The 27349-nt window shown below is 38.1% G+C and overlaps 1 protein-coding gene and 1 pseudogene across 6 annotated transcripts in view; both read right to left on the bottom strand.

The window, feature by feature from the left end:
- The window catches only part of KYNU (kynureninase), a 290523-nt gene that overhangs the window by 156219 nt on the left and 106955 nt on the right, over positions 1-27349 (bottom strand). The window contains exons 1-2 of one of the 6 annotated variants that reach the window (XM_055108493.2): positions 7453-7488; positions 5495-5965 (exon numbers count right to left, since the gene is read on the bottom strand). The exons of 4 other annotated variants lie outside the window; for them this stretch is intronic. The gene's annotated coding sequence lies outside the window, so the exon portion shown is untranslated. Of the gene's footprint in view, positions 1-5494; positions 5966-7452; positions 7489-17517; positions 19571-27349 lie in introns of those variants that run through there. One more of the 6 variants, XM_063595153.1, reaches the window with a different exon arrangement.
- LOC117979285 (RNA polymerase I-specific transcription initiation factor RRN3-like) lies at positions 20211-22136 on the bottom strand (annotated as a pseudogene).

Consider the following 27349-nt stretch of genomic DNA (forward strand, 5'->3'; position numbering starts at 1 on the left):
TTTTTTTGCATCTATTCTGTGTATGCCTTATGCTGTAAAAACTTTGGAAGATTACCAGGCTCTAATATATGGGGAGCGAACCAGAGGGCGGATCTGTGTCATTTTTGTGTCACTCTTTTAAAGACTGACTATAGATTTAGAGAGCTAGATATGGACATTATGGTTTTGTTTTCACAAGATCTTGCTTCTTCTAAAATCTTGTAATAATATGATTAAAAATTTCATCAAAATATTATCTTAAAAACTACTGTTTAACTTGTCACCTTTAAAGAATTTGCTTGGAGGTCTAAGCTATACTTCTATTTCTTATGTTTTATAAATTTCTTTCTTTCTTTAAATTTGTTACATTTGAGGAATAAAAATAAAATCCCAAGCCCCTAGATTAACTGAACGGACACCCTCTTGGCCAAGGGGATCCCAGAGTAAACTTGAAAACTAAGTTTTTGGCCATGACAGGATAGGGAGTGGAACACATACCCGCTCCATCACTAACTATGATTAGGCTTTCTGCCCTATGGCTAAAAAGAAACCAGTCATTTCAAAAGATTACACCAATGACATCAACCATCACCTGGTGCTATCCCTCTCTTTTGTGGTTTGGAACAAAAAGAGAATACTGATCATGGAATGTTTCTGGCTAGTCTATGGAGAATGTGCAGTAAAGGTTTTCATGTCCTCTGCTTCACATTGGGCTGAAAACTGCCCCCTCAGATTGTATTAATGCTGTCATTTTTTGAACACGGATCCCATGGAGAAGGATGAAACTCCATTGTGCATGTGCACATTTCTGTGCACATTTCTCCTTTCACAAATATTCATGGCTTCCCCTATAGCTTATTGAATATATATATTCAGCTACCCTGCTTAACATAAATTTCTGTTTCCTTTGCTCCTCCCTCAAAATGTCTGTTTCCAGCTTCTGATTAGAGGCTATACTTTTCAGAGGTCAGAATGATCACCCTGCAGGCCGCAATCCTTTATGTGAAATGAAGCTCTCCTTTCCAAATGTATGAACCTGTCATTCTTCAGTTGACACTTTCATTCATTCAAGAAAAGTATTAAGCATATTCTCTGTACCAAGCACAAAGTGAAATGCCAGGGATGTAATGGGGAGCAAAACTTGTATAATAACATAGGCCGCTAAATACAGAAGGGAATTATGAGAGAACGAGTCATGCGGGGAGGGGTGAAAGCAAGACCCGCTACAGGGCCAGCAGTCAAGGTTAAACAGAGAACACTGTGAGATACCATTCCTTCCTTTTGGAAACAGGAAGAAAAAAAGTGTTGCCAGAATAAGCTGTTGTACAATTCCGAGTTGTCTATTAATTTCCAGGTATGGCATCCTGCTTATAAAATGATATGTTTCCGAGAGGAAAAGACTAATTTTATCCTCCTCAGAGCTCTACCTATGTATGGAGCTAAATAAATATCTACTGAATTGGTTAATTTGTTTTTTTTAATTAAGATCTAGTTTATTTTCTAAAAATTGATTATTGGAAATATGGGAAAGTTTTGTCCTCTCAAAAGGTAATCTTGAACCATGAACTTTATTCTTATTCTTCAGGGCATTTTCGCCATAGTTAGGCCAGTATCTAGCATTTAGTAGACTAAAATGGGTGCTTGCTGGATCATTAACTAAATTAAATTCAGATCAGCAAACTCTTTATGTAAGAATCCAAGGCTGCACTACCAGGCTGATCATAACACTCTAATGCTGGGTGCTCAGTATGTGAAATGAGTAATGAGATTAAAGACAGGGACAAGTTAGGAAAGAACTAATAAAAAAAACTGCAGTCTCAAACTTGGGTAAACAATACACTATTTTTCTTAATTAAATAAAAACGCAGAGCTCACATGTGACTTCTTAGGAGGAAAATTTACTCTGAGTCATTATTGGAACTCTCCTTTCTTCTTTACACAGGGTGTTGGGAAGTTCCCAGATGGGAGGGGCAGATTAGCTTCCTTCTCCCTGCCCTCCTGCCTCTCCTTTCCCCTCACCATATCCCTGGGGCCTTGCACACCCAATCACTCTGTCCAAACTTCCCCTTGGGGATAACCAATATAACATAACAAAAACTTTCTCAAATGCCAGTCATGAGATTTGCCTTAAGCAATTTCTGCCAAGGAATCTACAGCATCTTCTCTATATGGGTAGGGGAAAATATAAAAAACAGAGCACACACAAAATTATCTCTCCTCTCTTCTTCCCTCTCCCCTTATCTGTCCTTCCTTCCCCTCTCCTTCCTTTCCTGCTGCCCCCTCCTCTTTCCCTCTTCTTGCCTTCTCTCCTCTTTCTCTAATGCCCTCCTCTTGCCTTCTCTTCCTCTCTCTCTCTCTCTCCTTTTCTTTTTCCCTTTTTCTCCCTTCCCTCCACTGCACTCTCATTTCCTCACCCATACTCTCCTTTCTTCTCCCTCTCCCTCACTTCTACAACAGGGAAGGCAAAGCAAATTAATATGCTAATAAATCACTAGGATATGTTTAGACAATCTACTTTTTCCTTCCTGTGAGATACATAGTCTGGTTATTAGAAAAATTTCTCAGTAATGGGTGGGGACTTTCCTACCCTCTCTATATGTTGTATTTTCAGTTTTTCAGAGGAAAATGCAAGGGCTCATTATAAGCAAATGACATTTTGCCAGTTGGTGATTAAAATTTATTTAGAATCTAAAATTCCTATAACCCATTCCCTTTTTCCTAGATCAGAACTTTTCCCTCACTGTTAAACTCACAAAGGTATAGAAGGTAATCTAAATCATGTGCAGTAGCAGAGGAACTTTAGTAGTTTTCTGTTATATGTGTTTGCAGGTCAATTTGCTCAATTGTCTGATTGTTTACATGAGGAATTTCTGAGTTTCCTGTAAAACATGAAAAACCCAAAGTGACTTGAGTCATATTGACATCATTGACCACATAACAACATCATTGATGTCATGATGACTCTGGAAAATGGGAACAGGCATTACAAAATCTCCATTTAAAGACAAAGCTTTCATATACCAGGGTTTCTTTCTATAGTACAAGGTACGATGTACATGCCCTCTTTACCATAACAACTTACAACAGAAAATTTTTTTTCTTAATATTAAAAATGACTATCAACAGGGATAGTGTAGAGCTGATGTTTGGAGATGTCACTTCAAGATCCTCTTCTGGGATTTGTCCTTTTTCCTATGTTTGTCTGGCAAAGTATTTTCTAGTGTCACTAATAAACGCTGTAAAATTTCCCATTTTGGAAGTGTCCAATATGGGTCCACCATTTTGCCAGTCGTTTGAAACTTCTCATAGCTTACAGTATGACAGACACCAAAATATAGCAAATTCTTAAATTGTCTTAACCCCACATCACAGGCAGGGGAAAAGAGTTCACTAGACTAGGATCTGAAGAATGGTGCAATATGTCCCCAAAAGCCAAAGAAAAGTGCTTCTGAGGGGCTCTGAATCTAGACAAGGAAGATGCAGAGTATTAGATAAGAATAAGAGCTAGTAAGAAACAGAAAAGGACAAATGCATTTGAAATTTTAACTTGTCTTCATGTAAGAAAATAGTATCCTTTATAGAAATATTTTTGTAATTTAGAGGAAAAATATAATTAGTTAGCAAAATACAAATTTTCAAAACTGACCAAATAAGAGAAACACTTGAAGAAAACAATTCCTTTAGAGGAGATTAAAAATGCATTTAAAGAGTTATTGTATAAAAGGAAACATCCCCACTGCCAGGAAGTACAGAAAAAAAAAATAGAAGGCAACATTACGTTTGAAAAGTTTTGCATATGAATTCTAGCACAGCATTAAAGATTAGGAGAATCTCATGTTATTCAAACTATTCCAGATCATACAAAAAGATGAGCTTTCCTGTTCATTTTCTGAAATTATGCTAATTTCAGTTCCAAAGCTTGATTAAGAATAGGAGTGTAAGCTTCAAAATACTGTTTCAATTAAAAAAAAAAGTTGATAAGGAATTGTATCACATCTATTTTCCTCAGAGCTAATTATTATTATTTATTTCAGATAAACAGGTTTTATTTTCACCTTGAAAGATTCTGTTTTTTTGTTTGTTTGTTTGTTTGTTTTTGAGACAGAGTCTCGCTCTGTCACCCAGGCTGCAGTGCAGTGGCGTAATCTCGGCTCACTGCAGCTCCACCTCCCGGGTTCACGCCATTCTCTCCCCTCAGCCTCCTGAGCAGCTGGGACTACAGGCGCCCACCACCATGCCTGTCTAATTTTGTTTTTGTATTTTTAGTAGAGACAGGGTTTCACTGTGTTAGCCAGGATGGTCTCGATCTCCTGACCTCGTGATCAGCCCTCCTCGGCCTCCCAAAGTGGAAAGATTCTATACTTAAATTGTTTTGTAAAAAGATTATACAAAGTTTAAATAATCCTGCAAACATACAAAGTAAACAACCAAGTATATGTGCAATAGTTTTGAGCAATATCACTCATAATTACATAACAGTAATCATTCGTTTTATTCAGGATACACTAATTCAGTCTAAAATAAATTACAGCTTTTCCCTGCTGTATTGTTTTACCATATTTTGTTGTTTTACATGGTGTTGAACTGTATTTTCCTTTTCAGCTTATTTTTAATTTAAAAAATGTTTATTCTTTTATATAGATTTTATTCTATTCCATTGTGCAATTTTAGGTTCATAGCAAAACTGGGCAGAAAGTACACTGAGATCCCTGTATCCCCTTACCCTCAACTTATTTTTTTTCTTTCTTTTTCTTTTTGAGACAGGGACTCATTCTGCTGCCCAGGCTAGAATGCAGTGGTGTAATCATGGCTCATTGCAACCTCCACCTCCTGGGCTCGAGTGATCCTCCCATCTGAACCTCCCCAACTAGCTGGAACTACTGGTGCGCACTACCACATCCGGCTAATTTTTGCATTTTTTATAGAGACAGGTTTTCACCACATTGCCCAGGCTAATCTCAAACTCCTGAACTGAAGCGATCTGCCCACCTTGGCCACCCAAAGTGCCAGGATTACAGGTATGAGACACTGTGTGGTCCCCTCAACTTATTTTTTTAACTTTTTTTTTCCAATGAAGTTGCTTGTCTCTTTCACTTTTGTCCAATTTGTTTCTTATATTTTCTTTTTATTATTATTTTAATATTGATTCATTTTTTAACTCTTTTTTATTCCTTTTATTTCTTTCCCTAGTTTATTTCATAACTCACTTTTATGCTTATTTCTATTTTACTGATTTCAGTATTAATTATTTTAAATTGCTTTCTTTTGCACAGTTTTAGCTTTATTATTTCTTATATTATGCTATTTATTCTTTATTTTTACTCAACTTCTTAGTTTCTGGCATTCTGTTCTTTCACTTTATCTCATTGGTTTAATTTCATAATGCTAATTATTTCCTGGTTATTTTAACGTTCATTTTAAGAAATTGTTATTGTTTTTAATTTAAGAAATGGTCTTTATATGGTATATGAAAAACAATTCAATATGGATGGCCCCAAGGACAAAGAGTCTGTACCATGGAAAGGTGGCCTTGCAGTTTTCTATCAAACTTCCCAGGAACAGAAATTTGCAACCTCCTCTTTGCCGCAACACACCAAAAGGAGCAGAATCATTGACTCTTAGTAGTTCTCAGCTGTGATGCAACAAAGCATTTCAAAACCTCTAGCTGAATGCTAAGACAAAGGTAATCATAACTTTGGTTCATATTCCTGTCGCATTATTTGTAGTAGAACATTTTATATCCTGAGTAATATCAGTTCTGTTTGTTAGAAATGTTTTCTTCCAACTTATAAATGTTATGCTAAGTTAAACTGTTTCTTCACTGTAACTGCAGGCTTCTCATTGTGTGAAAGGTGAAGGATCTCTCCCTGCATTCCCTTCATGGGCATCTCTAGGCTACTTGGCCTCATGGATGCTTCAGGCTCTCCAGTGGCTTCAGAGATCCCTAGTTTCCAGGTTTGATGATCCTGCCTCATTCCTAACCTTCCTGCATAAAGACAAAAGACAAATGACAAACTGGGAAAAAATACTGGAATATATAGTGAATATACAAGTTAATATTCTTAATAGATAAAATTATTATTATTTATTTTCATTTTACTCAATAAAATATTCCCATTTGTTCATGTTATACTTTTTCCTATGAATTTAATTTTTATCTTAATATAGGAAAACCTGTTTTCGTTGATATTTTGCTTGTATATTTTCTTTGATTTCCTCTTTTTCAATATCTTTTGTGTCATTTTATTTAGTTTTTTTTAAGGCACATACTTAAATATATATCTACATACCACTTTACATTTATATCAATTCTGCCACTGTGTTTCACCCTGTGCAACAGAGCGAGACCCCGTCTCTTTTAACAACAAAACAAAACAAAAGCAATTCGTCTCATACAGGACCCCTATATCTTTATTGTGCTTGAAAAATGGATCTTTGGACTCACTGCACTGACATAGGCTGAATGCAATAGTAGGTTAATGTTTTACCGACACCAATGAGTAGCTAAGCAGGATACTCCAGATTTTTAATTGATGAAAAGACACGAATATAGAACAAAAAAAAAATCAGCCAGAAGACATAGGCAGAAGAAATTGCTTTCTAATTTCCTCTTATCCATGACTTTTTACAAAAAGCACAGAATCATAAATTCTATTGGGTTTTTAACAGAAAACATGGAGTCTTCACTTTGACCAATGACTGTCTACTCCTTCCTTCTATAGCATTCCCCCTCCTGCTGCATGTCTCAGTCTAACTGGTCATTGATAGTGGCAGGAGACAGACAAATTCCTAGGCCGACAGGGTTGGGTTCCTGGTGAAACCCAGCCTTCAAATCAAAGACAATTTAAAGCCTGAAAACCGACCTGCTGATTCCAGATAGAGTCTACAACCGGAGTAAGAACTTCTATTCCTGTTTGCCCACTGTTTCCCTAGTTGTTCCTTTCTGAATAATGCTTTTTTTTTTTTTTTTTTTTTTGAGATGGCGTCTCACTCTGTTGTCCAGGCTGGAGTTCAATGGCACGATTTTGGCTCACTGCATCCCCCACCTCCCAGGTTCAAGTGATTCTCCTGCCTCAGCCTCCCGAATAACTGGGATTACAGGCATGCCACCACACACCGCTAATTTTGTATTTTTAGCCAAGACGTGGTTTCACCATGTTGGTCAGGCTGGTCTTGAACTCCTGACCTCAGGTGATCCACCTGCCTTGGCCCCTCAAAGTGCTGGGATTACAGGCATGATGAATAATGCTTTTTAACCAATCAAATGTTGCCTTTTCCAAGGCTACCTACAACCCGCGCCTCCTAATTACAAACCTATAAAAACCCCAGACTCAGCCACACAGACAGCAACCTGCTTTCCGGCCCTTGGTACACAGCGGGCTACCCACTTTGGGTCCCCTCTTGCTGTTGAGAGCTTTTCTGTCATTCAATAAAATGATTCTCTGCCTTGCTTACTCTCCGCTGTCTGCATACCTCATTCTTCTTGGTTGCAGGACAGGAACCCAGAACCTGAAGAATAATGGGAGCAAAAAAGTTTGTAACATACTCCTGGCCAGCTCACCAAGCTGAAGGGGGTGAGGATGACAGAAGCTGTGACCCTTCTGGGGGCCCAGACCTTGGGACTCTCTGAGCCAGAGCTGTAACACACCACTGTTCACTAAGCCACAGGCGGCAGGAATGAACAAGCTATAATACGTTCCCACTCGCCGAGCTGCAAGCAGCAGGAAGGAGAAAGAGAGTTGTGGCATTCCCTGGTGTCTCAGACCTCGGGACTCCCCTAGCAGAAGCTGTGACCCCCACTTGGTGCTCCGCGGTTGCTTGTGTTTCTGAGTTCTCTGGCACCACCTTGTCCCTCCTTGTCTGAAGGCCCACACCCAGCTGTGGAAACCACTTTGGGCACACCCGGTCCCACTATGGGCTGTGTGCAGAGCTGTGGTGATCACAGAATCTGGGAGTGAGCCAACAACAGCCTGCCAGGCCAAGCAGGCGGAGCAAGCCCAGAGGGACTGAGCAAAGCTGGGGCAGAGTACCAGCCACAGAGCATTTCAGCTGGCAAAGCGGCAGCAAAAGAATCCTGTCTCATCATCATGTTACAACTTCCTTTGGACAGTTTCTTAACTTCATTCCCTGTCTCTATATTTCACCTTATAATCAAAACTCTATGTCATCCATAGATCAATTTTTCTAAAATGCAAATGAAATCATGTCTTAAGATATTATGTAAAGGCCTTTTATAAAATACTTTTTTCTATATTATGATTATTTTTCATTGTAGAGATGGGGGTCTCACTATGTCGCCCAGGCTTAAAAGCCTTTCTTATTGATATCTGAAAAGGGTGAAGTTTTAATATGACACACCGGGCCTGTGCCTAGTTCTAGAGTCTCATTTTGAGTGTCTCTTCCCCATGGATGCTATAGTTCAGCAAACTTAAAATTGAACTGCCCCAAACTCTCTCACTTGCCTCTCTGTTTTTCCTTAAGTGCAGTTACTTCTTTTCTTTGCAATATTCTTTTTTGTTTCTCTTTCTTTCTTTCTTTTTTCCCACTCACCACTGATCAGAAGGCAGGAATATTTTCTTTCTTGATTGCCCTTTTTAGGAAATCAACTTGAGTTTCAATCCTAACTTTGAGATATTCCTTTGTACTCCGGTCAGTTTGTTGTCTCTTTTTAAAATGTTTCCGGCTGGGTGTGGTGGCTCATGCCTGTAATCTCAATGCTTTGGGATGCTGAGGCAGGAAGACTGCTTGAGGCCAGGAGCTCAAGATGAGCCTGGGCAACAAAGTGAGGCCCCATCTCTGCAAGAAATTTTTAAAAATACAATAAGATAGAGAGGAAATAAGATAATTACTTCTGAAGGAGGTAACATGTTCTATAAATCAGAAGTATGACTGGAGGTATGAGGTATCCTGGAGGTATGAGTGGATTATCTGCCTGGTATGGCCCAATTCTCTTTGTTATTAAAGCAGGAAATCAACACAACTCAAGTTTAGCACCAGGTAACGTAGGTTTCATGTGGAAGATGACTTAGCTAAACCTGATCATCATGTTTGAAGCCAATGGCTGCTGATCTTTACTTCCCTATCAAACCTGCTGCAATGCTTTATAGTAATGGCTATGTACTTTCTATACACTGTCTCCTTCAGTCTTATGTCTCTTTCCAATACTCAGAGTGGAATGGAGTTTAGGGATTGCTCCCTGGTCTATCCAATTTTCCAAAATTACTACTCTGGGTAAGATTTTTTTTTTTTTTAATTTTTTGAGACAGGGTCTCACTCTGGCTGCTCAGGCTGGAAGGCAGTGGCACCATCACAGTGCACCGTAGCCTCGACCTCCAAGTCCCAGGCTCAAGTGATCCTCCCTCCTCAGCCCTACAGGCATGTGCCACTGCACCTAGCTAATTAAAAATTTTTTTTTGTAGACTCCCTAATTTGCCCAGGCTGGTCTCAAACTCCTGAGATCAAGCAATTCTCCCACTTCAGCCTCCCAAAATGTTGGGATTACAGGCATGAGCCACCACACCTAGCCAAGATATTCTTCACTGTATTCCACGGGACCATACCTCCTGTCCAGGGAGAACTCCCTGGCTCACAAATGATAAGAGTGCACTCTCTATGCCTAGCTTCTTTTTTTATATTTATTTATCTGTGACAGGGTCAGGGTTTGCTGCCCAGGCTAGAGTGCAGTGGTGCAATCATGGCTCAGTGGCTCACTGCAGCCTGGACCTCCCAGGCTCAAGCGATCTCCCACCTCAGCCTCCTGAGAAGCTGAGACTACAGGCGCATGCCACTACATCTGTCTGATTTTTGTATTTTTATTTTATAGAGATGGGAGTCTCCCTATGTTGCCCAGGCTAGTCTCAAACTCCTAGGCTCAAACATTCCACCTGCCTTGGCCTCCTGAAGTGCTGGGATTACAGGCATGAGCCACTGTGTCTGGCCTCACACTTGGACTTCGTAGGTCTGAAACTTCATTTTATTAAACAGCTATTCTTAATATAATAGTTTGTGGTTTAAGATTATAGCTATTAACTTTTATTAAAGACAGAATTTTCTTCTCAGTTTTCTAAAACGCTTTTTTTTTTTCATATTCTCTTGGCTTTAAAGAGAAGAGCAGTGTAAAAGTGGCTAGTCTGCCCCTTTAACTGCAAGTTCCCCTTAAATCTTACTTTCACTTCCACTGTGTTACTGAACCTCCTCTCTGACAAAGGTCTAATGACTTCCTAATTGACAAATCAAAAACTGCCTTCTCTGCTGAAAGCCTCTACATTGAAAGCTTTCGTTCCTATCACTTCTTTTACAGTGCAAATCTCAGTTAATTTCTATTCTCATTCTCCTTTGTCTTCTCTTTCAATCTCACTCCACTCTTTTCCTTGGGTTACTAAGGACAAACATATCCCTTTATTTTTGTACTTGTAGCAGTTTTTGTACTGCTCTTAATAACCCTTAGTATAGACTAAGTTCTCACTTTACCTGTACACATGATTGCTGCTGTGGTTTGTTTGCATGTATTGCTCCAAAATTCATATGATGGAACCTAACCCCCTAGGAGGTGGTATTAGGAGGTGGGATGCTTCGCAGGTCATTAGACTATGAGAATTCTGCCTTCATGGATAAGATAAATGCCCTTTTAAAAAATGCATCATAGAGCTGCCTCCCTGCTCCCATGCCTTTTGCCATATGAGGACACCTAGACTGCATTATCTCTGAAAAATGAGCCTTTTTCTTTTCTATTCTCCTTCTACCATGTGAGGACACAGCTTTACCTCCTTCTCCAGAGGATGCAACAATAAGGCACCATCTTGGAAGCAGAAAGCAGCCCTCACCAGACACCAAATCTGCCAGCACCTTGATCTTGGATTTCCCAGACTCCAGAACTGTGAGAAATAAATTTTTATTTTTTATCAATGAGCCAGTCTAAGGTATTTTGTTATAGCAACGCAAATGGACCAAGATAATTACCTTTTTTACTAGAATATTTGTTACTTGAGCATGAAGTTTTATCTTTCTTTACTGCCTTTTACATAGGAGGTAATCAAATGTGTCCTGAATTCAGGTTATTAAATTATATAATGAATTAGATTATATTGCCACTGTGTTGTCTCTTTTCACCAAAATCTACTAATAAATAGTTATGTTAAGAAATTAAATATATTGCCAGGTACGGTGGCTCACACTGTAATCCCAGCACTTTGGGAAGCTGAGGCGGGCGGATCACAAGGTCAGAAGTTCAAGACCAGCCTGGCCAAGAGACCAGCCTGGTCAATATGGTGAAACCCCATCTCTACTAAAAATACAAAAATTAGCCAGGCGTGGTGGCAGGTGCCTGTAATCCCAACTACTCAGGAGGCTGAGGCAGGAGAATTGCTTGAACCCTGGAGGTGGATGTTGCAGTGAGCCGAGATTGAGCCATTGCACTCCAGCCTGGGTGATGGAGCAAGATTCCGACTCAAAAAATAAAAATGAATAAATAAATAAATAAATAAAATAAATTATATTAAAATATCACAAATTAAAATCAACACCAAAAATAAAAGCATTATGACAATGGACTAGAAAATTTAAAAACAATAAAAACAAAAAAAATCAATGTTGAGCCATATGCCTGAGCATCAGTTTACTGTCTAGATCTAGCATGAGTATAACTTGGGCTGTTAGCTTGAGTAGGCATACATTAAGTAGACAAAAGAGAAAGTTATTTCACACAAACAATATTTTTAACAGGTTAAGCTTAAAATCCTTTAATATGCAAGGACTTACTTCTGGTTTCAAATAGAAAAGCATGTTGAAATATGATGATTTTTAGTCATTGGTCAGAAAATTTATTTTAGTCTAATTTTCACTAACAAAATTTTACAAGTAAAACATGGCAGAGGTAAACAATTTTAATTAAAATTTTAAAAAATCCACCAGAATAAAACAAACCCTTTTTTTTTTAAAGAAGCCATCACATTAAAAAAACCATCACATTAGGCCGGGTGCAGTGGCTCATGCCAGTAATCCCAGCACTTGGGGAGGCCAAGGTGGGCAGATCACTTGAGGCCAGGAGTTCAAGACCAGCCTGGCCAACATGGTGAAACCTTGTCTCTACTAAAAATACAAAAATTAGCCGAGTGTGGTAGTGTGTGCCTGTAATCCTAGCTACTCAGGAGGCTGAGGCACAAGAATCACTTGAACCTGGGCAGCGGGGTTGCAGTGAGCAAAGATTGTACCACTGCACTCCAGGCTGGGTGACAGAATGATTATTCTGTCTCAAAAAAAATAAAAAGCCATCACATTAATAAGAATGCCCCCTGGTATTATTAAACTCTAGCTGTAGAAGCATTACGAAGAGGAAATTCTTTACCAGCACTTCTTTCCTCATTGTCACACCCCATAGCCTACTCTCTCAAAAATGAAGTTGCTTCTATCATGAGCAATCCCAGGGATGGCAGGAGAAACATATACACACACATACCGGCAGAGAGTTAGAACTAATCCTTTCCACTGCATGTCCACAAAAAAGACTGTGTTTACATTTTCAGCTAGAGATCATAGGAAAAGCTTATTCTTTGCAACTCTGTCTCTTAGCTTAACTGTTGACCCAAAGTCTTTGTTTATTTAATGAGTCCAACTCATGTTGTATGAGATATCCCTATTGTGTCTATTACTCTTTCTTCTTGTGCTCTCTGTCTTGACTACAGTACAATTACAGTACAAAGCAATAAAAGAGACACTTGCCTTTATGTTTGCGAGAATAGAGTCTATTGACATATGGTTTACAAAACAATTATGAGTACACTTACAGTGCCCATTGAATTAAGAGGGTTAGCTCAGTTTGGAAAACCCTAGCATATGTATAATTTCTAAATCTGTAATATCTAGTAATCTACTTGATAAATTAATTGAATTTATTGATTAATGCAATAAAAGTCCATAGCTGATCGGAAATCTTTCAAGAAAAGTAATTATTTTATATTTATATTTAGTCGATTAGATCTCCAGAGAACATGATTAGAATTGAGCCCTTCAAAATATTCTGAAATTACATCCTCATGGAATGGCAAGAAGTAATAATTGTTCTGCCTGGGGAAGTCAGAGAGGGTTCCAGAGCAGAGTATACACACATGAACCTACTCCCTCTCGTTTACTTACTGCAGACATTGCGAATAAAGCTCACACTTCACTCTTTTCCTCTGTTTCTAGATGTGGTCTTTCATTTCCTCAGCAGAATACTCCTGGCATGATCTTTAAGGAATGAAATGTTGTCTACCAACCTCGGCTGAGTGTACACAGTTCTGGGAAAATGTGCATCTTAGACTAATCTGATTTAGTAAGTGAATATAAAATGCTCCCCAGGACACCTTGCTAGTAAAGACTCCAACTAAGATTAGAGTATGAATTAATAGAGCCAAGAATGGACATTGGAGTGGGAATTTACCAACTAGCAATTTACTTTAATGATTATTTCCTGATAACTTCTGAAATATTTTTAATGTTTAGAGAATTTGTTTAGCAACTGAAAGGAAAACTTTCTACTAAAAAATATTCCATGCACATTTAAAAACATTCCAATTGCTCCACTGTCTTTCATATCTATCTCTGTTTGCTAATATCTATAATGCAAATTTTAGAAAACACATCTTGACTCATCAATTTATGAATTATTTTACTCCCTATCATGATATTAGCAGTACATTTTTTTTCCTTTCCCTTCTAGGTTTGTTTTTCTTCAGGAAAGGAAATCAGATACAACATAGACGTTGTGTTTCACGATGTATTTTTCAAAATATTTTGACAACCTGGGTAATAAACCCTGCAGGAAGGGCTAGAGTAGAGTAATGATGATGAAAGTGTCACAGTTTTGAAAATATAAACATACAGATTTAATGGGTACTTTTGTGAATCCCTTTGTCATCGGCAGGTCAGGTACCTGATGCAGAAAGGGAAGTCAGATTTAAGGACAGGGTCTCTTTCCCACACAGGCAGGAGTGCCCGGCTAATGTGGGTTCAAGAACAGAGTAAGGCTCCTGATTTCCCAGCACATCTTCGTCTATCACTGTAGTCTACATGCTAAGCTTAAGGTGTCTAGCCTAAGATTTTGGTCTGGGATTAAATATGCTACTGGAAAAGCACTTAGTTTAAATCTAGATTAAACTTAAATTTCCTAAATTTATACATATATCTAGGTACAACAAAATATCAATTCAATTTGAAAAGAGACACTTCTCAAAAGAAGACATTTATGCAGCCAAAAGACACATGAAAAAATGCTCATCATCGCTGGCCATCAGAGAAATGCAAATCAAAACCACAATGAGATACCATCTCACACCAGTTAGAATGGCAATCATTAAAAAGTCAGGAAACAACAGGTGCTGGAGAGGATGTGGAGAAATAGGAAGACTTTTACACTGTTGGTGGGACCGTAAAGTAGTTCAACCATTGTGGAAGTCAGTGTGGCGATTCCTCAGGGATCTAGAACTAGAAATACCATTTGACCCAGCCATCCCATTACTGGGTATATACCCAAAGAATTATAAATCATGCTGCTATAAAGACACATGGAGATGTATGTTTATTGCGGCACTATTCACAATAGCAAAGACTTGGAACCAAGCCAAATGTCCAACAATGATAGACTGGATTAAGAAAATGTGGCACATATACACCATGGAATACTATGCAGTCATAAAAAATGATGAGTTCATGTCCTTTGTAGGGACATAGATGAAGCCGGAAACCATCATTCTCAGCAAACTATTGCAAGGACAAAAAACCAAACACCGCATGTTCTCACTCATAGGTGGGAATTGAACAATGAGAACACGTGGACACAGGAAGGGCAACATCACACACCAGGGCCTGTTGTGGGGTAGGGGGAGGGGGGAGGGATAGCATTTGGAGATATACCTAATGTTAAATGACGAGTTAATGGGTGCAGCACACCAACATGGCACATGTATACATATGTAACTAACCTGCACATTGTGCACATGTACCCTAAAACTTAAAGTACTAAGAAAAAAAGAAAGAGGCTTAATAAATCCCTGGTGGTATTGAACCCTCACTATGTGTCAGATGTCGTATTAGTGTTTCACATTCGTTATCTCATTTAATCCTTAGAGGCAAAAAAAAAAGAGTTATAGGTATGATTATTTCTACTTTACAAATCAGAAAACTGAAGTAGAGATATAATAGGCCCAGTTAATAGGAAAGTGACAGATTAGGAAAAGATTTATATCTAGAATATTTAAGAAGCTCCTCGGGAAGAAAGAAGACACAATAGAAAAATGACCAAGGAATTAATATAAGCAATTCCCAAAGGGAAAACCTGAATGGCTAATGCATTTTTAAGGAGATGGGCACTTTAGAAATCAGAGAAGTGCATGTTAAAGGCATGCTGAAATATTTTTATATATGAATCATGTTGTTAACAATTAAAAATTTAGATAATATTTACAGCTGGAAAGAATGTGGAAAAGTAGGAAGTCCACTTTGCACTCTGTTCCAGTACAGCCATTATAAATAGCTTTATTCAGTTTATTGACACTAAATAGGAACATACCCAATGTCCCAGCAATTTTACTCCTGGGTATATATCTGTATTGTTTTTTTCCCACATCAGTTATTTAAAGTGTCTCACCAGACCTCCTTGAGGCTTTTAAGGCTTTTTGCACCAACCTAATATCTAAAGAATGCAGGCAAGCTTTGGAAATCCAAGAGATACCTACAGCATGAGCTCTTGCGGGTCTTATCTTTGAGCTCTAGGACTGAGCTGAGTCTCTGATTCAAATTTCCAGGATCTGTGCTAGGAATTTTGTCTTTGGAAGAGCTCCCCTCAAAAGCTCTCAGTGCCTCCTTAAACAGTCAAATCAGGCTTATCCAATGGGTTAAGACAAAGTCAACAATAAAGAAGCTAACTTTGGGCTTGGCGTGGTGGTGCATTCCTGTAATGCCAACACTTTGAGAGGCCAAGGCAGGCAGATTGCTTGAGTCCAGGAGTTCAAGACCAGCCTGGGCAACACTGCAAAATGACATCTCTACAAAAAATAAAAAAAATTAGCTGGACATTGTGGTGCATGCCCATAGTCTCAGCTAGTGCAGAGACTGAGGTGGACGGATTGCTTGAGCCTGAGAGGTCGAGGTTGCAGTGAGCTGAGATCCTACCACTGCACACCAGCCTGGGCGACAGAGTGAAAGGAAGATAACTTTGGGTATCTAGGAAAGTTTCAAACCCTGAACAGAATATCATGAATTCCATTGCCCCTTCCTTGGCAAAGGGTCAAAAACCAGACTTCTAGGCACCTCCAGAGATACAGATAGAGCTCTTCCTGTCCAGCTGGAAATCAGCCCTATCTGTACTGGATCCCGCAGAAACACTTCTTCACTTACAAAGAGAAATGTGGGCTATTGTCCATATAAGCATGTTTTCCATAACAAAGATTAGAAATGTTAAACATAAGAAAATGAAGAGACACAATATGTGATATGCATATGATGGAATACTATAGAACAGTAGAAAGAATAACATCCATCTATATCGACAGAGATATCAAAAGTAAAATATTCAGTAAAAACCACAATCATGACATTTTCATGATACGTAGTATATAATGCAATTTTGATCATAAAACATACAAGCATATACTATATATTATTCAAAAATCCCCATGGGTATAAATAATGGCATGGACAGTGGTTTGGGAAGAATGCAGATTATGAAAGAAATAATCAATGCTTATTCTAAGAGGGAATTGGATTAGGAATGGATCAAAGGAAAGAAAATAAGATATATGTGTGTATGTGTTTGTGAGAGGGAGAGAGAGAGATTGAGGGAAAAAGAGAAGAAGTGGGAAGACTTCCACACAACATAGTCCTCGAAACTGCAATAATAGACAATATAATAAAAGAAAAGCAAAATAATCATAGCTGGGATTCAAAGAAGACATATTTCTGTGGATAAGAAGTAGAAAAACAACAACAAAACCCTAAGTAGGGCTGAAGTTATGGGCCTAAAGTGCTCTGGATCTGGGTAAAAAGAAAAAAAGATACAAGTTTGGCTCCCGTAGGAGGCAGAAGTGCCTCTTATAAGTTGGACTACTGGAACTATGACTGTTACTTTTGAAAAACAGAATTGAGTGGGTGGGCATGATTTGAGTAAGGCAATTAGAGTGGGAGGAGAGAGAGAATATTAATAACCACATGAAATTATTTCTTAAGTCTACAAAGTAAAATTTCAAATTATATTAAGTAGCATAACACTCAGAAAGACATACACAATGATTAAGCACTCAGATGACAAATTTCTTCCACATCAAATTATGGTCAAAGGAATAAGTGTGTTTTAGATTATTTAGGAAGTAAAAAACAGGAAGATTGAAACAATAAAATATGAGTATAAAAGAAACATCAATTAAAATCTTGATAATAAAAATGTAGACACTAAAACATACATAGATTCAACTTCAGGCTGAGCACAATTGGATAGAGAACTAGTAAAGACTAGGACTTTAGTTGCACTTCAATAAAGCATGTAGGTTGACCAAATAACATACTTACTGTATTTATTATTTGATTTCCAGCATCCCCAATCTTTTTCCCCCAGAATGGAGCTCACAAAATACCCTTTTCTTGGTTGGGGGATCTCTCTCCTCCATAGTGATACTTGAGCAATCTGTTCTAGTTATTGCTTGGTTTTAATTCAATCCATTTCTCCTCTAACCGGTGTAGAATAATATGGTTTTGATTATTTGCGTATCATTAGATAGCTTTATTTGCTCTGACAGATGAATGATTCAGGGCTGGGTATAGAGTCTTGATTACAGTCCTTTTCTCTCTCCCTTCTCTCTCTCTCTGTCTCTCTCTCTCTTTTTTTTTTTAAAGTGAGAAATCTTTTTAAAATTGGGATACCTCCTTTTATTGGCATAAGAATGAAGGTTCTGGATTAATCATACCATTGCTTTATTTTCACAATGGATTTTTTTTTTCTCAAACTCTTTCGAAACTAAACAGACTTATTTGTAAATAGGTCCTTCTGTGTTAAAACTGCTTCCCAACCCACAAAGATTACACTTACTCTTAACTTCTCTAGATACAATTTCATTTACTCATTTTATCCAACATACAAAAAGCCACTTTTTGTCGGCAATTAAAAAAGAACCATAAGTTTCTCAAATGACTTTCCACCAAGTCACCAAAATCAAATCACCAATATCCAAATTTTTTTAAGCAATGACAATTTCTGTTTTCAAAAAAACATATTTATAGACTGAAATTCAAACTCTATATTGCCACCAGTGTAATTATGCAATAGCATACAAAGCCTTAGGATAGAGGGTGTGATTCATTACAAAATATTTGTGGTCAAGAAAATATTGCCTGTCTTTAAATAAATAAAAGGGGCAGAAAAATAAATATGCTTGAAGATGGTTATTTTCACAAGTAAAAAAAAAATACACATTTAAAAAACAAAGCAAAAATATACTTGAACTTCAAAATGACTTGGGCAGTGCTTGGGCAAATTTGTTATAAAGCAAGGTTTCATCTTAGACTTCCCCTCTCTCCCAGTGTTTAGTTATGAAAATAGAAAAAGAGGCTTGTAGAGAAGGATTTCACCAAGCTGAATCCATGATAGGCATAGCTATTGGATAAAGACTGCCGTAGTAAGTTTGGCCTATTATTGGCCTATTATTGCTAGCAAAACCATTCCACCAAATAACCTCCTTTTTTTTTTTTTTTTTAAAGAGATGGGGTCTTACTCTGTCACTCAGGCTGGAGTGCAGTGGTACAAACACAGCTCATTGCAGCTTCTACCTCCCGGGCTCAATCCATCCTCCTCCTCAGCCTCCAGAGTAGCTGGGACTACAGGCATGCACCAACATGCCCAGCTAATTTTTGTGCTTTTTGTAGAGACAATGTTTTGCTATTTTGGCCAGGCTGGTCTCAAATTTCTGAGCTCAGGCAATCCACCTGCCTCAGCCTCCCAAAGTGTTGGGATTACAGGCGTGAGCCACACCATGCCCGGCCCTAATTTTTTTTTTTCCTGTTTGAAAAAAGAAATTATCAGAATAACCAAATGATGCAGGTCAAAAATAACTCTATCTAACTGCTACCAAAGAGCAATTCTAGTTCTAACGTGACACTTGAAAGCTAAAGAGTAAAATACGATGTAATTTTTTTAATGCAAGCCCAAGCCTACTTTCAGTCAATGTGAATTACATTTACCTGGATCTCCACTTTTTTTTCAAATTCATTTTTACACCATGAAAATATATTATGTGTCTGATTCTGTTTCTCTAATCTCTCTATCTCTTCCCTACTGGCTATTATTGGTTTCTGGGGTCCCTAGAGATCTCCTTCAGTGCCAGCTCCAACTCTCTTTGTCCCAGACCAGGTTTGGATGTCTCCCCAGTTTCCATTTCCTCTGCACCCTACTGAAATTCCAACACACAACTAGAGCAGGAGGTAAACAATGCAGCAAAAATAAAACATTCTAGTTAAAGTCTTTAAATAGAGGATTTATCTTAAAGGATTCTTCACTGAAAGTAGATCAGCAAAGTTCTATGACTGTGGCTTTGAAAAAAATCCTGTGTTAAAAAGGCAGTCTGTCAAAATAGGCTGCTGTCTATATTAGAAATTACACAATAATTATGTCAAAAGCTGTAATGCATAAGAAAAGTACTTTTCTTTCTTTCTTTCTTTTTTCTTTTGTTTTTGAGACGGAGTCTTGCTCTGTCGCCCAGGCTGGAGTGCAGTGGCATGATCTCGGGTCACTGCAAGCTCTGCCTCCTAGGCTCATGCCGTTCTCCTGCCTCAGCCTCCCGAGTAGCTGGGACTACAGGTGCATGCCACCGTGCCTGGCTAATTTTTTGCATTTTTAGTAGAGATGGGGTTTCACCGTGGTAGCCAGGATGGTCTCGATCTCCTGACATTGTGATCTGCCTGCCTGGGCCACCCAAAGTGCTGGGATTATAGGCGTGAGCCACCGCCACGCCTGGCCAAGAAAAGTACTTCTTAAACAAATGAGCAAAGTCTTTATCATTTATCATCAACCCCACCATAAAATATTGCACATGATATTCAGTCTTCTAATTTTGTCTGTAAGGGGAACAAAAAAGCAAAAAAAAAAAAAAAGTCTGTTCAGACGCTCAAGTCTAACTTGAAAGTATGATGCCTGAGTCAGGTGCTCATTCCAGTTCAATGCAGTGCCCAAACAGCATAAACAGTTGCTGAAGAACATGATGAGTGATGGGGAAGAATGCTGCATCTCAATCACAAATCCTCGAGATGAGAAGGAACTGGTCTGGCAGGTATAACACAGGTGGGGAGCCCACACTACTTGAAGGACTTTGGAAATGTGCATCGCATCAAAGTGGCTCGGTATAATCCCGATCATGGTATCATTTGGGGAACTTCACCTTTCAAAAGATCATCTTCATCTTCTTCTATCTCCTTTTTCATAGGTTTCTTAAACTCCTGAAGCTCTTCAACACTTATGTCTTCCCATATCTGATAAATAGAATCAATGACTTTCTTTGACTGCTTAAGCGCACAAGGATCAAAGGGGAAGAAGGCGTCCAATGGGTTGGTGCACGTTCACACCGAGTCTCCTCCAGCTGTATTTCTGGCCGTTGTTCCTCTCACTGATAGTGTAGCAGACTAGCTGATATTTATTCGTGACAGCAGCAAATAAGTTAACCACTGAGGGCAGGCAAATATTCAGAGGATTTAGCTGCCTAGTCACTATCCCTTAAAAATGTAGGCACTGAAGACATCTCAAACCTTCTTTCAGGTTTACGCTTAAAAGCTGCTTGTGTCTAAAAACAAAGGTGTGGAACACAGCTTGGAAGGCTGAGTAAAATATTTGATGGAGAGCAATATCACAAAAAGCCTTCGTTCTCAGATCCTGGTTAGTAAGGTATTTGTGTGGCCAGTTAACTGAAAGACCTAGGCATGATTTTATAGTTGTAAAGAGAGGAATGAATTTAGCTTTTGCAAAGAGCTTCCAATATAATTTCCAGCAGCTCACCTGATGATGACAGGATTATTTGGATCCTGCATTTTTTTTTCCCAGAGATGTTCCAAAAATGCTTCTGAGAGTTGCAATTTTAAGCCACAGAGGTAAAACATAAAAAACTGTACATGACGGGAGGCAGGGGTTTGTCAAATATGTTTATCAGTTTGTGATATATTATAAATCCTTTATTTTGTTGTTATCAACCTTACCATGTATTTTACATAGCAGACATACTTCAAGTACTGCAAAAGCAAAGACAGCAGGATGTCCAGGCATTCAGCTACAGGGTGCGCCATCTGACCGAGCCATTTGGAGTCAGCCTTAGAAACAGTCTCTTCATCTTCGTTCATATTAAACAATCATTCCATGGAATCTGTCCCACCACAAGTTTGAGCTGCTGTTTCCTCAGCATCTTCAATATCCTGCCAGAATGCATTCATATCCAACTTGAATAGATTTTTAATAATAAGCTTCAGAATTTCATTCCTCAAGGTTGGAAAGTATATACTAATCTTTAGTAAGTTATGAATGTAACATTCCAGTGTTCTCTCTGATTGAACAAATGGAAATGTTTCCACCAGTATGGGCAAAAGAAACCACAGTGCCAGTGGGACATATCTTGCTGTTATTTGTAAGGTTGTATGACGTGTGTCAAAATCTGCAGGAAGATAATCATCTCCATCATCAGAATCTGAAACATTTACATGGCTCTTCTTAATGATCATTCAAGGAGGGTACGCCAAATGGGAAGCAATTATGCTGAGACTTGGGCTAAGGAAGAGTCTGTTGATACAAGACTACCCAGAGAAGCCAAATACTCTTCCACCACTGTTTGAATTCTATTCAACCAAGGCAATCTCAATGTAGTACTGAGGAGCTGCTCAAAGTCTTTTGCCAAGTACATGATAGAAGAGCAAAATTTTCACAGCCAGTTCAAGATCTGGTCATCCTTTATGTTTGAATCTCACAACTGGCTCTTCAACAGCTCAAAGTTAAATTTGTTTCACTCTTTGTACTTCGGCAAGACTTCTGTCCCCGTTCCATCAAGATGAATAATTTTTCTTGGGGGAGAGCTGGAAAAATCATTCTTGAATGCAAGCATATCTGAAATACTGGTCCATGACATACCCAGCTTCTTGACCACAGAAGCTGAAGCCTCTGCTTCCCCGGCAACCATGTGAGAAGCAGCCTGGTTGCCCCGGGGCTTAAAGTGATAGCTGCACCTCGCCTGGAAGCTCTTTCTCTTGATTACTATGTTACAACCTGACATTGTTCAGCTATTTGCTTTATATAATGAATCCTTTTAGGAAGAATTTTATCCGACTTCTAAAATTCATTATTTAAGAATGCTTTGTTATGGTAACTCACTTTAAGTTCTTTGTTAAATTTCAAGTTTTAATTTTCCCCCACTATTCAAAGCATACTTAAATGCACCTATAGATAAAATCAAAAGCCTGCATAAAATATTATAAAGAAACTGGAAATAGATAAAGAAAAAAATCCCAGCTATAGCTTATATAAATCTGCTTCCTTAAATGCCAGATTTGTTACAAACACTTTGGAATATTTCATCGAAGTCTCATTATAGGTGAAGAATGAGTTTTATATCTCAGGAAAATAAAACACAAACACATAATGCCTTTGCATCAATGTTCAATATAATATTTTCTCTTAAAAGAAACAATTTACATTTAAAATACATAAGTATCGGATGCACATGCAGAGATATAACTGCACCTGCTTTCTGCCCTGAAGAAATGTACTGCAATTCCTTCTAGTCTGTATTACAATCTATTATCTAGCTCCAAAAACTATTTCAGCAGTGTTGTTTTAAAAATTAAACTATTATAATGTAGCTCAAGCAAATGATGGATCTTAAACTCGATATTCAGAGTATAGCCCTCTACCACTGATAGAAATTGATCCTTCTAAATCTCCAAAGTCAAAACATATTCGGGGGAAAAAAGTCTCAATTTGACTTTTAAAGTGACATATTTTATTCTGCCCAGCCAATAATTCTGTAGTATCATTTGAACACCTATTGTGTGCAAAATGTCAATGGACTACCAGTAAGAAACAGGATTTTAAAGCTCTTTTAATTTTATTTATGTATTTTTTGGAGACACTATGTTGTCAATTGAGGCTGGAATGCACTGGTTCCATCAAGGCTCACTCAGCCTCAGCCTCCAGGACTTGAGCAATCCTCTCACCTCAGCCTCCCACTGAGTAGCTGGGACCACAGGCATGTGCCACCATGTCTGGTTTATTTTTATGTTTTTTTTGTAGAGACAGAGTCTCCCTATGTTGCCCAGGCTGGTCCCAAATTCCTGGGCTCAAGCAATATTTTCACCTCAGCCTCCCAAAGTGCTGGGATTGCAGGCATGAGCCACCATACCTAGCCAGCTCTTTCAATTTTATACACCTATTGTTTTTTGTCCCTTGAATTGTTGCCTCTTTGCTTATGCTAAGTGAATCTCTACATTTACTATTGCTGAACAGATGGTCTTCTGTTACTTTAGGCTGTGTTTTGATGAAGGTTTCTCTTAAGTGAAATCTCACTATTTCCATATTTCCATAATACACCACATTCAGTCTTTTTTCAACGTTTTTTGTTACATTGGTTCCCCACTTCTTACAATAGCTTTCATATTTATTTCTGAAACTTCCAGTCTTAAATCCTGCTACAAAGTCTTACTGAAAACAAAGAAGATTTTTTAAAGCATTTTAGTCCTGATGATTCCACATAACATTAATATTTAACTCCCTTTAATGTCATTATTTGCCCTTAACATTTTAATTATTTAATAAATATTGAAATTTTGGAATATGGAAATGAATATTTGAAAATATTTGAATAAATGTTGGACCTCTAAATCGATTGTTTTAACCAAGATCTATGTCATTTCTTTCTTTGATTCCTAGCAGGGACTCTAGTAGGGGCACGGTATATGAATGTTGATTGACTGATTGTTTCTTCTATTTGTCATGCTGTTTGTCATTCCCATTTGACTCACTGCACAGGAGCCCACTAGTTTTTCTGCTGCTATCCATCTTTATAGCTACATCATATGGTGGGTATGAGAACACAAAGGCTTTGACCAGCATTGAAAATGGACTCTCAAGGATCTCATATTGAATATTAGGTCCAGGCATGGAGTGAAATTGTATACTCATAAATATTTGCAAAGAAATCCACCAAATTTTGGAAGTAAGTTATTAAGTATTATGCTCTGAGCATTTATCTGCTTATAACACAATGCTTATCTAAGTTTCTAAGATTGAGACAATTCACAGGTAGAAAATCCACATGTGTAAGTGGCCTATTGGCCCTTTTCACTTAATATTGATTATATTCATAAGTTCCTCTAAAGGAAGTTTAAAATCCTCTGTCTGTCATTTCAAAAATCTATTGCTCAGAAGACGAGACAACACTAACAAGCCACTCAAGCTGGAATGAACAGCAGAAATAAAACATCAAACGCTATTAAAGGAATTAACTAGAGAATTATTAAGAACTATCTGAGGATCAACATGGATCATGAAGCAAGAGGGCAAGGCACAGGCAACAAATCCAATCAGATCATCAGAAAAACTCTGGCCAATGGTTTCCACTAGTGCTTCAATGGGAGGAACCAAGGTTATAACAAAAACTCACTGCAGAGATGTTATAGTTCATTGTGTATAAGCATTTAATGTACTGAAGTCTCATTACAGATATGGGTTCCACTACTTTTTACATACTCCTTCTCTTTATACAATCCCTTCAAAAATGGCCTCAAGATTTTGCTATATACAGAGCCCTGGTCTGTCTAGATGCAGACTTTCCATTAAGTTCCTATTCTGGTATTCAGAGGAGGAAAAAGCATGAAAGCCTCACCTCTGCAGAATGCTCTCAATTAATTCTTCCTCAGTGTGCTACCTGTGCTACTGTGCTGAGATGTCAAATGTGATACAAAAACAAACCCAAATTATAGCATTCAATAATTTCAGTGAACTGTACAGTTTTCAATTATCCCTTATTAGTTAACAACATGAACTATCTATTTCAATCAGACTAACCTTTTAACTATGCAAAATACCTCTCCTCCCATTTCTTCCACCACATGCAGACTCTCCCAGCACAGACACAGATGCCATGCTGTCACACTCCTTATGTCCTGTCTGTGTTTGCTCTCCTTGGATAGTTTCTTCTTTCTTTCAGCCCATCTGTGTCCTGACCATCTTTCAGAAGTCAGGGGTTGGGTGACACTCACTTGACAATACTGAGGACTTTTTTTCTCTAATCCCCTTTTATTATTGTCAGTCAATTACATCGAACTTGTTCAAGCAGATGAACATAGGACACACTCAGTCAACTTTATGATGATTTATTTCTCTGCAGATGGCACCATAAAAGCAAAAGTATCATATCTGCTACACAGAGTCAGCTGGGTGCTGCCCCTATCAGAATTTTGTCACTTAGTAGGGCACCAAAGGATGGGTGGCAGGAGATGTTTTGTACCTGATGCCAACTCAAATGTCAAAAAACAGCTCCAAATACATCAATATTTTCCTTGAAAACCTCTATGGAAGTGTCGTCAGTGCATTAATTTCAGACACTATGATCTAATTTATGTTTCTAACATGTATTATCAATTGATTTATGAGCACGGTCAAATACAGAGAAAATCATAATATAGGAAGCCTCTTTATAGGTATCCTCCTTCATTATTCTCTGCCTTGCACTTCAATTTATCCAGTGTTCCCATACTGCTTGCCTTTCCAATTATGTTTTAGTGCTTCACTTGTTTCAGAAATAGTTTCATATCAATGTATGAGAAGAAAATACCTAACATGAATTAACACATTAGGATTGGTTGAATTTGAAGCTGTCAGGGGCAGGTCACTGAACAATATATGGAGATTTTTTAAATTTTTTAAATTAAAAAATTATACATATTATTGTGATGGAGGGGGGATCTTTTCTGCTACTCTCTTAGGTTAAGTAACTAGGGGCTTGTGAATTAAACTAACAAGAGACAGATTAGCAGAAGGAAAAAGCATAGAGTTTAATTAATGTTTTACCTGCATGGGAATTCACAGAAAATAAGGAAAACTCAAAGTGGTTTGACTTGGGGACATATATCATTTCAACAAAGGAAAAGGTGTTTGGGCTTCAAGGGTCAAGAAATCCTGGAGAATCGACCAGGAAGCTTATGAGGGAAGATAAGTGTTATTTTAGTAAGGCCTGTTGATGTCAATATCTCTTAGTGTAAATTCTTTCTCAGTTATTAATGCTCTTCTATGCCTGACACAGGGAAGGAGGAGGATCCCTTCACAAAGAGAGATTTATGCTCTACTTTTAGGCAGTTAAAGGGAGTGCAGAGAATTCTTCCGGAACTCAACTCAAAATAATTCTTATGCCAAAGTGGCATATTTTGGGGTGGCATATTCTGATGCCCTTGACTGCTTACTGTAATGGGCACAAGACTGGATCATTGGTCTTTTATCCTTTTTAGAGATGTTTATCAATTCCTAATTATTGTTTGAAGGGATTGAGTCTAATGTAGAAGGGAATGATGCTGTTTAACCAGGGCAAAAATTTCTGAGAAAGCAGAAGAGCAGAATCCATCAATAGCTTATAAAGGTAGTGTATTGTAATGGATAGTGAAGCAAACCCTGAAGGGAAAGATTCATGTTCAACTCCCAGTTCAGTACAGTCAGCCCTCTGGATCCATGGGTTTTGTATCCATGGATTCAACAAAATGCAGGTAAAAAAATTATGAAAAAAAAGACAATTAAAAATACAGCAAAAAAGATACAAATACAAATATATATAGCATTTACATTATATTGGGTATTGTAAATAATCTAGAGATGAATTAAAGAATTCAAGAGGCTGCACATAGGTTATATGAAAGTACTGAATTTCTTTTTTTTTTTAGACAGGGTCTTGCTCCGTCACCCAGACTGAGGTCAATGGCATGATCACAGCTCACTGCAGCCTCGAAATCTCAGGCTCAACCAAACCTCCCACCACAGCCTCCCTAGTAGCTGGGACTACAGGTGCATGCCACTATGCCTGGTTAATTTTTATATTTTTTGTAGAGACAGGGTTTTGCCCAAGGCTGGTCTCAAACTCCTGAGCTCTAGGGATCTGCCCACCTCAGCCTCCCACAGTGCTGGAGTTACAGGTGTTAACTTTTTTTTTTTAAATAGGGATTTGAGCATCCATTGATTTTGGTATCTGTGAGGGGTCTTGACACCAATCCTCTATGGATATTTAAGGACAATTGTACTTACTGTGAGAAAATTTTTTGGTTTCAGAATCTCTCTTAGTCAGTTTCTCAATGCATGAAATAGAGCTAATAAGCTAAAATTGTTATGAAGATCAAA

This window comes from Pan paniscus, chromosome 13 (genome assembly GCF_029289425.2).
Source record: "Pan paniscus chromosome 13, NHGRI_mPanPan1-v2.0_pri, whole genome shotgun sequence".
Lineage (NCBI taxonomy): Eukaryota > Metazoa > Chordata > Mammalia > Primates > Hominidae > Pan > Pan paniscus.